At 36.5% G+C, this 15,130-nt stretch overlaps 1 long non-coding RNA gene across 1 annotated transcript in view; it reads left to right on the forward strand.

Moving 5' to 3' along the window:
* The window catches only part of LOC140617266 (uncharacterized), a 52,758-nt gene extending 39,703 nt beyond the window's left edge, over positions 1-13,055 (forward strand). Inside the window, exons 2-3 of the long non-coding RNA XR_012017493.1 lie at positions 8,926-9,114; positions 12,455-13,055. This is a non-coding gene — a long non-coding RNA (uncharacterized lncRNA). The remainder of the gene's footprint in view (positions 1-8,925; positions 9,115-12,454) is intronic.
* The last annotated feature ends 2,075 nt before the right edge of the window (positions 13,056-15,130 follow it).

A 15,130-nucleotide genomic window follows, 5' to 3' on the forward strand; every position in this document is an offset into this window, starting at 1 on the left:
CTTCTTTTTAATAAGGCTGGCTAATGGTTTATCTATCTTATTAATTCTTTCAAAGAACCAACTCCTGGTTCTGTTGATCTGTTCCACAGTTCTTCTGGTCTCGATTTCGTTGAGTTCTGCTCGAATCTTTATTAACTCCCCTCTTCTCTTGGGTGTAGGATCTATTTGCTGTTTTTTCTCTAGCTCCTTTATGTGTAAGGTTAGCTTTTGTATTTGAGTTCTTTCCAGTTTTTGAATGGATGCTTGTATTGCGATGTATTTCCCCCTTAGGACTGCTTTTGCTGCATCCCAAAGATTTTGAACAGTTGTATCTTCATTCTCATTAGTTTCCATGAATCTTTTTAATTCTTCCTTAATTTCCTGGTTGACCCTTTCATCTTTTAGCAGGATGGTCCTTAACCTCCACGTGTTTGAGGTCCTTCCAAACTTCTTGTTGTGATTTAGTTCTAATTTCAAGGCATTATGGTCTGAGAATATGCAGGGGACAATCCCAATCTTTTGGTATCGGTTCAGACCCGATTTGTGACCCAGTATGTGGTCTATTCTGGAGAAAGTTCCATGTGCGCTTGAGAAGAATGTGTATTCAGTTGAGTTTGGATGTAAAGTTCTGTAGATATCTGTGAAATCCATCTGGTCCAGTGTATCATTTAAAGCTCTCGTTTCTTTGGAGATGTTGTGCTTAGAAGACCTATCGAGTATAGAAAGAGCTAGATTGAAGTCACCAAGTATAAGTGTATTATTATCTAAGTATTTCTTCACTTTGGTTAATAATTGATTTATATATTTGGCAGCTCCCACATTCGGGGCATATATATTGAGGATTGTTAAGTCCTCTTGTTGAATAGATCCTTTAAGTATGATATAGTGTCCCTCTTCATCTCTCACTACAGTCTTTGGGGTAAATTTTAGTTTATCTGATATAAGGATGGCTACCCCTGCTTTCTTTTGAGGACCATTCGAATGGTAAATGGTTCTCCAACCTTTTATTTTCAGGCTGTAGGTGTCCTTCTGTCTAAAATGAGTCTCTTGTAGACAGCAAATAGATGGGTCCTGCTTTTTTATCCAGTCTGAAACCCTGCGCCTTTTAATGGGGTCATTAAGCCCGTTCACATTCAGAGTTACTATTGAGAGATATGAGTTTAGTGTCATCATGATATCTATTCAGTCCTTGTTTTTGTGGACTGTTCCACTGAACTTCTTCTTAAAGGGGAATTTTAAGAGTCCCCCTTAAAATTTCTTGCAGAGCTGGTTTGGAGGTCACATATTCTTTTAGTTCAAAGGAGTTTTTAAAATGGAGTTTTTGTTTTCAGACTTTTGCAGTGTAGGAGGCCACATTGGGAGAAAGCTGGAGTGAATATGAGTGCCATTTCACTATATTCACCACATCCAATCCTTTTGAAAAGTAACATTTATACACACATTTCTCCTTGTACTTCAACTTCCAATAACAATGGCAACCTAAACTATCCATTGCCATACAGATATGAACGTGTTTACCTTCTCTCCAAGAGGGTAGAATCGGAGTCATCAGAGATTATATTCACTGTAGGTAATACTCATTCCTCTTCTGTTCAGCCCAAATGCCATCTTAAACATGTTGTCCCATTATTGTTTCATTCCTCTTTCCTCCAGGCTGAATATGGAAGTAAAGTTGAGCTATTTTTGGCATGATGGGTAGGGACAGCATTTAGGAATGGGACAATAGGCAATGAAAGGAGTTCTAATCCCTGGCAATGGCTCAAACTATCATCCAGCCTTAGACCACAACCCAAATTAAAATATGAGAGAGAAATAACTTTTAAGGCACTCTATTTTGGACTCTATTACTACAGCAGCTGAGATTGTTCTCTTATGCATAAATCTAACACTTCAATTAAAAAATGACATCAATGACACATCTTCTATTAGAAAATGACAGAAGGGAAAAGGAGAAAAAGTAATTAGTAGGTTAGATATATACCTAACATAAACAAAAAGAAATTATGTATTTCTATTAGTAGTCATGAGATCTGTGCCACATGGTCTTGCTTTCATGCAACCCTTAGCTTGCTACTTTTGTTGGTTTATTTCTTTGACCTGTAGGTAGATCCAAGACCTTTCCTAAAAGATATCTGGCTCTTTCATGGTCTTGCCTGAATACTCAATTGGTCTTCCATTAACTTTTACTGCTAGATTAGTCAGTATTGAAGACAGTGCAGAGATCATTTGACCCCAGACACATTCCTCTTTGTTCCCATTGTAAAATACTAGCCCTATTTCCCACTGGTAATTAGATAAATCACTGAAGAACACAGTTACTCTAATCTCACCCCAGTTGATAGTGATTAGTTTTATTTTGCTTTGCTTGTTGCAAGAAGAGCCTAAAATGCAACCATTACTATGTCCCCTGTAGAAGCATTTGTTCCTTAAGTAACTTAAAATATTGCCCTGAACCTGGTCTGGGGTATGTATTTCCTAACTTCCTTCTGAGAAAAAGAAATTGGCATTTCTAATGAAATTACTTAGGCACCATTGCATACTTGCCTGATGAACTTTAATAAGCCTAAGATCTGTTCTGGAAAAATACTCACTCATCCACCATTTAACTGTCAGTCGACTGTCAGAAGTCTAATGATCTCTAATCAGAAAGTCTTTTCTTTATTATCTAACCATACTTTTCTGTAAATGGAACTTGAAAGAGATAAACCTTTGAATTGGTCTGCTTAGGTCCCTTCCCTTGAATAAACTTGAAATAAAGTTTTATCAAGTCCACATAATTATATTGTCAGAACAGGTTTAAAAAAATGGCAGAGATTTTTTTTTTGAAGGTGATATTGCTACTGTAGGTTAGAGTATTACTTTCATTTCTGCTCCTTGGTTCCTCAACTTTATATTATGGCTATGTGGGGGTGGGGGAGGGAGCAACATTTACTATACATCTTCTATTTTAAGTCTTTTTTGTTCTGTTGTAGATTTTTATGTCTTTGACATTGGTCTCATGTTACAATGATTGCGGATCATAATTTACTTGGTAACATTTATTTTCTTTCTCAATAGTACTTAAAATAATGATGCTCCTTATAATTCAGGCCAATTAGGGCATGAATCACTGCTTAAGATCATATAATGCATTCTCCAAAAGAGCCTCTTAACCTCACAAGGTACTGTCTTCCAGAAAGTGCTGACATTGAGTCTTCAGAATGTTCTTTCATTACTCTAAAAGGGTATCTTCTTTGGGGTAACAGGAGACATAGTACAACCAGGAAATTCCTCAGGCTTCAGGACATTGTCTCACTTTTCTGGTTAGAAAACAAGTCTGTTGTTTAGAAACAACATTATAAGGAATCCTCCAACTGTGAATGAGTTATTCAGTAATTCCATAGATAAGGGTCTATTCCAGAGAGAATAAATCACTATGATGTGGCTCAGAGTAATTAACCTGCTCCCAGTGTTTTTTGGTGTAAGCCAGCATATTTATGTACAGGATTGGTTTCTGTTTTGACAGGTGGGACATTTAACAGTACTGTTAGCCGAATTAGTGTTGGTGAGAGAAAGCCTATACATAAGTGCCAGCATGGCCATTTTGTCCCTGAGCCCCTTGAATAAGCCCTGGAAGAAAGACTGAGAGACATGCATAAATCCTGCACATGCAATTATTTTTAGGTTCTCACATTTGTGACTTTATTAAACCAGTTGACTCACAAAACAAAATCAAAATTACAGATGTCACAAATATAGTAATACCAATTTACCAATTGGTAGTTAACTGGTACAGTTTGCTGAGCATGTTATGCAAAGGAAAGGAAATGCCAATTCCCTGAGATAGTGGTTTCACTACAGTTTAGGAGACAAAGGAGATTCTGTTTCTCAGACATTTGAATCAGGCTAATGAAAGAGAGAAAAAAAATTCTCCCATTTGAATTGCTGCTTCACTATAAATATTTTAATAAATATCAACTATACTGTTTATAGCATAGCTCTTAAGATAGTTCACAGATCATAACGCCCCTTTCCAGGGCTTCAAAGTTAAAGAGCTTCATCTTTTAATTTGTAAATCACCAGGATATGGACTTTTCAACCTCAATATTTTCATTCTGGGGGCACCTGGGTGGCTCAGTCAGTTGAGCATCTGACTTTATTTCAGCTCAGATCTTGGTGTCAGGGTTATGAGACTGAGCCTCAAGTTGGGCTCTGTTCTGGGTATAGAGGCTGCTTAAGATTCTTTTTCCCTCTCCCTCAACCCTTCTCTCCCCTCCCCTTCATTCCCTACCTCTTCTCTCTCTCTCTGTCTCAAAAAAAAAAAAACATCATTCGGAGGTTAACAATCTACTTCACCATTTGTTCGAATTTCAAACACAGTATTTTAAGCTAGTATTTCAATACTAAGCACATATCACATGCCCTATTGCAAACTGTTTTGGGTGGGTTTTTTGTTTGTTTGTTCGTTTCCCTCAGCAAGCTACAAAATAGCTCAGGGAGGTATGGTTAAGGCTCTGCCTCTGAGCGGTGCTGACAAATGCTGCACAATTTGTTGATACACAAAAACTTATTTTAAATTTAATGATTCTGCTACTCTGTAATCAACTAGTAATTATGGCAACATTTATAGGATTTCTCTTACTATGATTGAGTAAAAACCTCTTTTAGTAAGTTGGCAGCAAGAGCCCAGTTTCTTTTATTTCATTAATAACTAATTGTCAAGGAATTAAAGACCAACACTTTTTTTTTGGTACCATTTGGAGAAACTGAAGGGAAAAGAAGCCATGCTTTGTGTTGAAAGAATTGTAGTCAATAGGAAACAGACAGAAGAAGATAGGCTGTCACAAAAGCTAAATCTGTATTTTCATTAATAGTCATAATACTCAGGGATGACCTTTCATGGAGACCTTAATCCCCTTCCCAGAACTATTTCTTTTTTCTTTTTGACTTGACTCCTCTTGTTTTTGTTTTTGCTGCATATAATTAGCAATAAATTCCTTATCCTTTCCAGGCTGTCACTGTCCAATAAAATACATGCATCTTCAATAAATTCCTCTTGAAAAACACTGCATAAATGGTGATTTTTCATAGTCTATAACTTTATCACTTAGTAACTCCCCAAACTCTATGATCACTTTATAAATATGAATTCATAACATCAATTCCATGGATTTTGTTAATTCTCCAAAAAGTTCTATTTCTTTTTTAAATTGATTTTTCTTTATTTTTTTGAAAGGTTTTATTTATTAATTTGAGAAAGAGACCTGGAGCTCAAGTGGTGGAGAGGGGCAAAGTGAGAGGGAGAATCAAGCTCCCGGCTGAGCAGGAAGTCCAACAACTCAAGGCTCCATCCCAGGATTCTGAGATCATGACCTGAGCAGAAGTCAGACGATTAACCAACTGAGTCATCCAAGTGCTCCAATTTATTTTTCTTAATAACAATTTTATTTATGTATATTTGATACACCATAACATTTACTCTTTTAAAGTCTTGATTTTTAGTATATCCATTATTTCTATAAAAGTAGCCACTTTATCCATGAAGCTTTGCCTATAGAAAGACACTTCACCCAGACCAAAAGTGCTAAGTTCAAGAGCTACTTTGTCACTATATACCATCCAGTGCCTCATTTTCTTTTTTTTTTTTTCAAAGATTCCATTTATTTATTCATGAGAGACACAGAGAGAAAGAGAGGCAGAGACGCAGACAGAGGGAGAAGCAGACTCCATGCAGGGAGCCCGACATGGGACTTGATCCAGAGTCTCCAGGATCAGGCCCTGGGCTGAAGGCGGCGCTAAACCGCTGAGCCACCGGGCTGCCCAGTGCCTCATTTTCTAATGGCAACTGGTTCTTCCCCACCTTTATACCCAAACTTCATCAAATATCCAATCCCAGATTTCCATCCATGAGGGTCCATTGACTATAATCACTTTCTGCATATGGTGCTGCATGTGCTGTTATTCAGGATTCAGATGGAGGAAACAAGAACCAATCTACACGCTAGCTATCTATAGCACAAAAAATCAAATACCTAAAGAGAATGAGGCACTTTTAAAATTATTTGATCTCCTTTGTAAGGGAGGGGAGGGGAAGAAGAGAGTCAGAATTTTTATCTTCAATTTTGCCTCTAACAATCAGTTCTATTGTATTCAGTGTATCTTGTCTTTAAGAATAACCCGATTCTGGAAAACCTGGGTGGCTCAGTCAGCTAAGCCTCTGACTCTTGATTTTGGCTAAGGTCATGATCTCAGGGTCATGGGATCAGGCTCCATGCTCAGTGGGGAGTTTGCTTGAGGTGCTGTCTCAGCCCCTCCCCCTCTCTAAAATCAATCTTTTTTTATAAAAAGAATAATCTTGATTTTTAAATTTTCTCCTATCCTCTAGATCCATTATCTCCTAGCTTATTAGTTCAGTTCCTTGTTCTTTTCTCTGTATTCACTAAGTGCTATTCCAGTTTATTCCCAATATCAGTGGTTCCTTTTCTTCCAAGAGCCAATTTGGTACCTTACCTCTTTGCAAAATATATTTTAATTCATTCATTGATGGCAATTTAGGGGGAGTGGTTATTTTGTTTTGTCTTGCATTTGTTTTGCCAACACTATTCACTTTTTAAAAATCCATTGTTTTATGTCCTGGAGTCAACTTATTTTATTGTAGCTATGTGTTCCTTTAGGATGCCACAATGTTATCTCATAATAATTAGTTTCTCAGAATCTGTTTTTGTTTGTTTATTTGTTTGTTTGTTTTGGGAAGTTCTTTCTCTTAAAGGTAATGCTTGTTTTCCTAATCTTAGAAATCCCACAGTGAGGGTGCTCTTTCCACTGTGTTTTTCAACAATAAATGTGGCCAAAGCTGCCACATTTATTGTTTGTGCCAGAAAACAGAATATATAGGCCATTTTTAGCCAAGAATATCACCCTTTGGAGTATTGTAGTAACACAGTCTCAGAAGGTAAGCTCCATGCTGAATATTATGTGTCATCTAAAGATCTTCAGAATGACAAAAGTCAGATATGCAAAAACTGAACTTTCTTTTGATTCTCCTTAATTCTCCGAACTAAACTTAGCCTTCAAGGCTCCATTTTGTTTTTACTAAGGACACAGTGTAATCTGCAAGTTCTCATTAAACTCAGTCTGTACTGAATTTAAAACATAACTGTTCATTAAAGAATATTTATTCCCTCTTTCAATCCCCTTCTCCCCAGGGGAGAAAGTTATTTACATACATCTAAGGCTGCAAGGGATAGTTAGCATCTATCCATTGCCACTTTCTTCCCTAGTTTATCTTCACTGGATATATAATCCATATTGTTCTAGAATGACCAATATTCATTCCCTCTGACATCTACTACTGATACCTGTTTTGCTCCCTATTCACTAGGACAATGTAGCTCACCCCACATATTCCTCATCCAAGCTTCAAGGCACATGCAAAGCCATCTGTACTCTCTCAGTCTTCTCTGTGTCATTTTCAAGGGGACCTAGAAATCATTCAGATGCTTATCTGTACTGCTCTTGGCTCATGAAGAGCAGGAGGAAATGGGTAATAGCCTCTCCCTACTAGAACAGCACTGCTCCATTCTTCCTCCACTATAACTGGGGTGCTCTGTGTTGATGTTCCCCTCTCAACAAGTCAGATAAGAGATAGAGCACAGTGCACTCCTAATTTCCAATCGTCAACCCCATTTAAAGCTTTCTACAAGCCCAACCCAGACTTTGGCCTTGAAAGGGATAAAGGCAACATATCTTTCCCAGGTGCCCACATGGGAAGAATCTTTCCTTTCCCAAATTTCAACCTCTTTGCCTTAGACCATAAAGGACTTTTATTATCTATCTTCTGTGCCATGTAAGGGGAAGATATGTACAGTGGAGAGAATCAGAAGTTGACTCCACATCTACTTTCTCTCCAGTCCGTTACATTTTCTTCCTTTAAGTTTTATCTCAGGCAACTCAAAGCTTCTATTTTTATATTTACGTATTTACTTTGGAAATTAAAATTATGTTTCTTTTTCTTCTATTTTGAGACTGTTCTTCCTGGTATGTTGTAACTTAAGAAATCATTCAGAAATACATTTTTCCCAAAATGTTTAGTGTCCTCTCTTTCAGAGGCAATAGAAAGGCACTTAAAGTAATAAGGAGCAGATGTTTCAATGGGTCAGTGGTAGGTGGATAAATAAGAAATTACATCTTTATGAAAAATTAGAAGCCACAGCTCCAAATTTCATACCATTTCCCAAATGTTCCTCTCATAGACTTTTTTTTTTATGAGGCAAAAATATGCTTCTGCATCCCCTGCTTGTTTTTCTAAAATGAATTAATTTGGTACATGCAGTTAGAATCTCCTCCTGGATTCTTCAGGACTCCTGTCTATCCCAACCTAACCTGCTTCGCTTTGCTTGAATGATGGGGGTGGGAAGAAAAATCCAAGAGAAGAGCCTTCTGATCAATTCAAAATCAAGATGAATATAGCAAAAGAACGATTTTATTTTTTTTCTAGTTGATATAGAACCCAAACTGCTAGTAAAAAGATAGACAGTGGGGGGAAGATGAAAGATCTTGCAAACTTCTTTCAGATGGGAAGGTTTGCTTTCTTTCCCTTAAAAAAGAAAAGTAGGCAAGTCACTACACATTTCTCACTCCAAATCCCATTAAACTTAAAATTAATGAAAATTTCTAAAGTCACTGGAAGTAGATGATCTGTCATGCAGTAGATTGTCTGCCGGCCTTCTCAAGATTGTCAATAGGAAATGTGGGTGTGAGGAAGATGCCTGAGAAACTGCTTGCCATTTTTAAGACTAAGGATTTTTTTAATAGCAATTTTACTCAGTTTAATCTGTTTGTGAAGTTAAAATTCTGGAAACAAGGGCGCAGCCAATCTGAAATAACCTTACTGAGGTAAGTTGTTTTGTTTTGTTTTTTTCCTTTCTTTGGTCTACTCTAATGGCCTCTTTTGTGCTCTCTAAATAGTAATCATCTAACCCTGTCTCTGCACCTGGAAGTAAAAGAATTCAGCATTATGTGAGGAAGAATGCTCGCCATGACCCAGTTCTATCCTTCACTGCATAACTTTCTCTCCTGAAAGCACTGATTGATTTCAAAGAGACTACTGCAGAGAGATCGTCTGGGATGTGAAGAGAATTAGAATTGGACCCAAAGGTACAAATGTAACTGGTGCTAAAAATAGCTCACACTTTAGAAAGTTGATTAACACACACACAAAAAGAAGTTATTAAAATGTTCAATTAGAATCTCTGCAGCTTGGAGATTCTATTTTTAATCTTTAAGGTATTATGTATGCAAAATGCAGAAGGGTGTGAACCTTACTAGGAACAGGAAAATAAAGAGAGGGAGCTGCAAATGCTTCCTTTGAGAAGCAGCCACAGAGAGGTTGATGGCAGCAGAAATTATTATTACTGCAAATATGTCCAGTCCATTATGTCCATCCATTATCATGGCAAAAAAAATCTTATAATTCTTTTTACTTTGTGATCCCAGAAATTCTTTTTAATATGAATTTTAGAAATTCCATATCCTAGATTTAGTGTTTACTTACATTCATTCTTATACTCCCTGACCACATTAAAAATAGAATATCAATTAATTGTAAATATTAGTTGGTAATATAAAAATCCATTTGCTTCTAGAATTAGCGCAATTATCTATCAGGGTTGCTCAAACAGCAACTTCAAAGTACCCCTTGATTCCTTCTTCAATCTCACTCCTCACAGCCAATCACCAGGTCATGTCAATTTTGCCTCTTAAATAACACTCAAATCACCCACTTCTCTCCATCCCCATGGTTACAGCTCTAGTCCAATCTACCAAACTCTCCTGCCTAACCTATTACAAAAACCTCCCTACACTTTCCCAAATGCACTGTGTTCTCCTCCTCTATCCATTCTCCATTTTGCACAGTAATTGAAATCACAACATATGGCTATTTATTTCTCTTTTTAAAAACTTCTGGGGGCACCTTGGTGGCCCAGTGGTTGAGCATCTGCCTTTGGCTCAGGTTATGATCCTGGGGTCCTAGGATCAAGTTGTACATTGGGCTCCCAGTAGGGACCCTGCTTCTCCCTCTACCTACCTCTCTGCCTCTCTCTGTGTCTCTCATGAATAAATAAAAATTAAAAAAAAACCCTTTCTGATGATTTCTTCTCACTGTTAAGTAGTCCAGTATCCTCAATAGGTTTTAAAAAACCTTCACAAGCCAGCTCCTGCCAAGTCTCCACCTCATGTGGGTATTCACCTTGCTTCACCTTGCTTTCTCTGCTCTAGGACAAGGAGCTTCTTGTGGTTCTTCAAATTAACATCTTTTAACTGAGGGGGGTTTTGTATGCTCTTTCCTCTGCCTGAAATGCTTGTCTCTTTGGCTGGCTAACTTCTCATTTTTAGAGTCATACCCCAAGAATGCCTCTATTATATGTAAAAGACATGTTTTCCTATATGTCTTCATATCCTTAATCATACTACTGGTTATTCATATAATGTCTCCTTACCTTGCTAATATTTATGACAGCAGTGACATGATCATTGTATTTCTTGGCACCAAGTGTAGTTCGTGGTTAATTAAATAATAATTACTTATTAGATGAATGATCGAATGAAGTGCCATTCTATATATAATATAGAAACTAAAAAAAGGAGAGTCTTTTTTTGCTCAAAGGAAAATGAAAGGGAGGAAAGCTTTCAGAGAAAATTATGTTTACTATGGGTCTTGAAAAATAAGCAGGATGTCAGGTAGAAAGAGCTGGTGGATTGTTCCCAGAACTGGGACTGGTACAGGTGAAAGCACTGAAGTGAATGAAGTGTTTGGGGCTTGGTGAGTTCTCTGTGACTAGACTAGATGAGGAAGGAAATGATTATAGCTACTGTTGGTAAAGATAATTCAGGTTCAGGATGTTACAAGCTTTTATGCTATCTCCTAAGTAGTTCAGTTCTAACAGGGGAGCAAAATGATCATAACAATTAATAAAATTGCACAGGTGTTAGCATATTACTAGTGTAAGCACTTGATACAACACATGTACCTTTTATTTTCTTTGACTAAAATTGTTGTCAAGTGGATTAATTCATCTTCAAATATAAAACATTTATATCATAACAGGTATCTCATATATAGTCTATGTTTATGCAAAGTTTCTTAGAGAAAAATTAATTTTCTAGAAAGAAAAATTTATCATTTTAATTCAATAAATTTGCAACTTTAAGATTTTTTCTTTTCTAAAAAGATTCCTTTATGCAATGGAATTTTCCCATTGATTCTACAAACTGGCAGTGTTTGGAATAAACAGATATAAATGCCAAATGAGGAAATTCATTAATTCTTAAAATATATCTAGAAAATGAAACATATTTCAATATTCTTAAAAGGGGACAAAGTTAATAGTTAGCCATGCAAGAAGAAATAACTCTTTGCTGCCATCTGATGGCAGCCCATTTTGCCACTGGACTGTTTCTTCTGGTCCCACTTCAAGCCCTGGTGAAGATAATAGGTCAGTTTAGCCAATGAACAGTCTGTTGAGGATCCAAGAGTATTTGTTCCAATTGGCGTAAAACTTCTCTGACCTTCATAGTTCTTGAAATGTTCAATGGTTGCATTTCTTCTTTAACAATTAGCAGATAGAATGTCAGTAAAATTCATGTAAGGGAGGAAGCAGATTCCTTTGAGACAAGGCAGGAATAACAAGGAATCCTGGAGGAGCTCCTCTTCCTGGCTGTTGTCAACTCAGAACTCCTTGGAAACTGCCTGTAACCAGAGAAAGCTCTCTTGTTCCATCTTCTCAAATGATTCCTTGGTACAAACAATCGAGGCTTTTGAGCACTGATCATTCATTTAACAAATGTTGAGATACTTTGGTAAACAATGAAGACATGGAACTTACATTGTAGTAAAGGCAGTAGGGAAAAAAGGAAATGGATGAATAAATCAATAGTTGAACATTTTAACAGCTGTTTTGGAGGCAAAAAGTATCTGAAGGAATATCAGATAAGAACCTGCATTAGGAAAAGTGATCAGAAAAATGTAACAGTGAATTTGAGACCTAGAGGAAGAGAATGAGCTAGTCATGCAGAAATTTGGAATAAGTACATTCTAGACATGGAGGATAGCATGTGTAAAAGGCATGAGATAAGACAGAGCTTGGAAAATTCAGCACATAGAGGATGTTGGAGAGGTATGTTGAGATGGGAAGAGTGATGAAAGATGAAGCGAGGCCTGGACTTTAGGCTGAAAGACCTTTGGGTTTTGTCAATGAAACAAACATTACATAAAGATGTTATTTTAATCCATGATAACTGAAAATACACGAAGGGAGGAGGATATATATAGTGAAAGAGGACAAAACAAAGCAGGACTATAGGAATCACATCCTGTTATATGTGCCTCACACTTGTTTTCTTTCTCTCAACCCACTGACTGTGACTGTATAGTATGCAACCCATTTTTTAAGCCTCCAGCTATGTAACAAACTGTAATCTCTATCCCATCTTCTAGGTCTGACCTCCAACCTGCTTCTGTCTGAAGATTGATCAGTAGCCATTGCAGGTGAATTATATTTTCCATCTGTGGGCCCTGTTTCCTAGTTTCTTTTTGCAGTCAGAGTCCTGAATCTGGATAACTGTCCACTCTGGCTTTTGGCCAGATCCAAACAAACTTAAGTCTATGCCAGTAGATTGGGTGACCTGAGGATTTCTATGAAGGAAGGGTGTCATGAAAAATCTCCATGAAAAATAAAATTTCTCAGGTTCTAGTCTTAGAAGTCTGTTCATTTTGGAAAGTAGAAATTTGCTAGTAAAAAGAAAATATCTGCATGGAATTAGTGATTTCTGATCTTTATTTTTATCGCTTTAATTCATGCCATTCTGCTATGTTGAATATACCCATATATCTTCTCTGAATATTAACATATCACTTATTCTGAAAGCACATGCAAATTCTATATCTTAACACTAGAATGAATTTAAAAGGGATAGAAAAAACCTAGAGACCACATGGAAAATATTTTTTCTTGTATACAATTTGCCACAAAAAAAAATGACTTCTCACATTCATATTCTAAGAGTTCTAAAACGTATATTTGATACTTTCAACTGAATAAATGCTATTAGAAATTGTGAATAAATTGTTTTCTTATACTCCAATCAGCAACAAAGATTAGAGGGTCAGATTTAAGTGTCCATTGAGTCTACTGTTCACAAAAATTCTAATAAATAATGATTTTAAACAAAACAGCAATTTCCTTCTGGACTCCTTTCTTCCCTAGCTGGATGGTGGCACATCTGACTTTAGCCTTCATTCTTTTCTGAGTCTTATCATTTGAAATGATTAAGTAATTTTAACTATAAAAATAATTTTTTTCCTTTTAATCACATTTGCATGGTAGTTTTAAGTTTCCCTTCTATCCAAATAAATACTGATAAATTGGTTTAAAACGTTCTGTTTTCAAGTAAGTAAACAAATCTTTGCAGTTGAGGAAGAGCTCAAAGTCACAAAGTACAAAAAGAAAACCCATGGAAGCCTTTCAAGGACTGTCTCTTTTTGTTCTGGCTTTGGACAATGTTAGAGTGCAAGTACTATTTTGCTTTGCTCAAATTCAAAGCTTGTTTATTATTTCAGGGAAAAAAATCTTACAAATAATAAATGCAAATTTATAAACCCCACTAACTTCCTTTGACCACAGTATAAGTGAATGGCATAGAAACTAGAAGAATGTCATCACAATCTGATATTAGTTCATGGAAAGCAGGTATGTGTGGCTGTGAGACCCACACAGTTTTGGAACCAAGACATGCTTCTGCTGGCTGTACATCCCTGGGCATCTCAGTTCATCTCTCTAAGACTAGGAACACATCTGTTAAGTGGGAAAAGAAAACTTACATGTGGTCCTTATGAGTATTAAGGATAATGAATACAATGAATACGAAACATCTGGCATATAATAGACGTTTCATAAATGGTGTTAAACTGATGACTTCCTGGTCAGCATATGTGGGTAAAATGAGCTAAGGATCAATCCAAAGATGTGTCTCTCTACCTTATAAAAGCAGTCTTTTCATGATTGTGTTTTGTTCTGCAATATAGGAAAGATTTACTACCAATTCACTTTAAACCAGTAAGACATGACCCAATTTCCTAAAGCCAGATGGCAAAGCTACTTCCGGTGGGGCAGATGGGCCTATTGACTTTGAGTCCCATGAAAACATCAGGCTTGGAAGATACCCTGGGATCCAGCTTATGCACCAAGAAGATAGAGGAATGCCTTTGAGATTGGCCTGAGTATCAGGGAAGCAAAAAACTATCAGAAAGACATGTGCAGTTTTAGACACTCACACAGTATTTGGGGCATGAAATAGAGTATTCAGAGGAAGCCAAGTTGCTTTCATTGGCACTTGGGATATTCAAGAAGTTTCATCAACTAACTCTCTTTGTGTGAGATTGCAGCAATGTTTCTGAGTACCAGATGTGCTTGCTTTGAAAGGAAATAGGAAAACTGGACACATTCATATTCATTAATTAGGTAACATCAAAGTTAATTTGTAAAGGCAGTTATTTGCTAGAAGCATATTGGCAACAAATATTGAAGAGAAATATTACTGCAATGGAAAACATATGAGGAAATAATTGCCTTTGAAACAAACAAAAATTATATTAATAATAATAACAATTCTCCAAATCCAACACTATGAATAGAAAAGTATTTATCATACAGTGTATTTAAATTCCAGGAGATGTTCTTGACTTTTTAAGAGAGTTGGCTTTAAAATAGAAGACAGTTTTGAGTCAATAAAGGAAAGAACTTACTGATAGGTATCTCTAGAAATAGAATTCCATAAGAAGTGTGAGTTTCCCACCTCTGGAGCTCAAAAGTGCCTAATGCAATATAGGGAGAATTAGAATCAGCTACCTGGGATGGCTAAAGCATATGACTTTATTGGAAAGTTTAACATTTGATTTGCTCTTTTCATAATCCATACTTTATAGCTATATTGTTTTAAAATACCACTAAAAAACAGGTATTATTTCCATTCTTTTCAGTATAAAAAATAAGATGTGTGTGGATGGGAACCCAGGACTGAATTCAATCATGCTTCTGCTACATCATGACTTTCTGATCTTGTTTATGCACAAACTAATGTGTAACCAGTAGGTATATATACTGATTTACAAATT

The sequence above is a fragment of the Canis lupus genome, chromosome 25 (genome assembly GCF_048164855.1).
Source record: "Canis lupus baileyi chromosome 25, mCanLup2.hap1, whole genome shotgun sequence".
Lineage (NCBI taxonomy): Eukaryota > Metazoa > Chordata > Mammalia > Carnivora > Canidae > Canis > Canis lupus.